This window comes from Amphiura filiformis, chromosome 2 (genome assembly GCF_039555335.1).
Source record: "Amphiura filiformis chromosome 2, Afil_fr2py, whole genome shotgun sequence".
In the NCBI taxonomy this organism is placed as follows: Eukaryota; Metazoa; Echinodermata; class Ophiuroidea; order Amphilepidida; family Amphiuridae; genus Amphiura; species Amphiura filiformis.
In genome coordinates, this window is record NC_092629.1 from 27,300,058 (window position 1) to 27,301,497 (window position 1,440).

At 34.1% G+C, this 1,440-nt stretch overlaps 1 non-coding gene across 1 annotated transcript; it reads left to right on the top strand.

Moving 5' to 3' along the window:
- Nucleotides 1–833: 833 nt before the first annotated feature.
- Trnaa-ugc (transfer RNA alanine (anticodon UGC)) lies at nucleotides 834–920 on the top strand. Its single transcript is given in 2 exon segments — nucleotides 834–872; nucleotides 885–920. It is a non-coding gene; the product is annotated as a tRNA-Ala (tRNA).
- The last annotated feature ends 520 nt before the right edge of the window (nucleotides 921–1,440 follow it).

Sequence of the window (1,440 nt, forward strand, 5' to 3'; positions counted from 1 at the left end):
CGCCACCAGAGTTTCGACTGCAGACGACAAGTTTAAAATTCAAAAAATTTCAAAAATGTAAATTTTTATAACCATATTTGGAATCAGTATGAAAAATGTATCAAAATGAGTACAAACAAGCATAGTATTGGTTCAGTGGTTCTTAATATAGGTTTTGATATTTTGTGAAAACATCTCAAAACTTGGAATTTTACGTTGAAGCATATGTCTATTAACACATAGATTAATCGTTAACAATGCTTAGAAACAAATGGTGAGCTTCAAAATCATTCACTGGAAGAGAAATATTATAATTGAAGACCGAATTAAAAAAAAAGAATAGTTTGCGTATGACGTCCTGTCAACCAGACCAAAAATGCTGTACTGCGCAGGTCAGCAACCAATCACGTCGCGCCTTTGCCCTGACGTCAGACGCAAATTAGTCTTTTTAATTCGGTCTTCAGTTATAATTATAGTAGGTGTAAACATTTGGAGAATCTTTGCATTAAAATTATTTTGAAATGAACCAAAGGAGGATTCCATCGTAATAAATAAATAAATAAATAAATAAATAAATAAATAAATAAATAAATAAATAAATAAATAAATAAATAAATAAATAAATAAATAAATAAATAAATAAATAAATAAATAAATAAATAGATAGATAGATAGATAAATAAATAAATAAATAAATAAACAAACAAACAAATAAATAAATAAATAAATAAATAAATAAATTGCACATAATAATTATGTTCCGAGATGTTGTGGAACAGATTTTGCATGGAAGATGTTACAACGATTATATCTTTTTCACTTTTGAAGCAATTATCACCTTTGGACCATAAAACCATCTGTTAGCTCAGTAGGTCAGAGCGTCCGTACCTGCAAGGGAACCTGCAATCGGAAGGCCCCAGGTTCGAATCCTGGACAGATGATGGTGCGTTGCTTCTATAATCTTCAAATTAAATCCCGTTTTTCGTTTGCACCTCATCTTTTCCATTCCTACTCGCTTCATCTTCTCCTCCACACCCCTCTTCATCCCATCTTCCCGATCTTTTGGTTTGCTGTCGCTCCAGTCCACCAAAACCTCCTTAATCCTCTTTTTTCCATCATCCTCTGTCTCCTTGTCTCCCTCCTCTTCCACCAGGAGGGTGATGGGGGATGGCAGGGAGCAGAGTGCCCCTGACCAAAAATTAAAGTGAAAAGTGCCCCTGAAACGAAAAATGAAAGAGAAAATCGGGAAGAAAACGCAAAAATTCACCCCGATTATGGGCCAAAATAGAGTAAAATACCAAATTTTCGCGCGCTCCTAATAAAGTCCTATACTCTCAATAAATACCGGGTCAAATCCTATCTCCATCCTGTCCAACTCTTATCCCTCCATCCTGTCTTCTATTCTTACTTCCCTTCTATTTTCCTTTTCTTCTTCTATTCTCCTTTTCTTCCTTCACATAT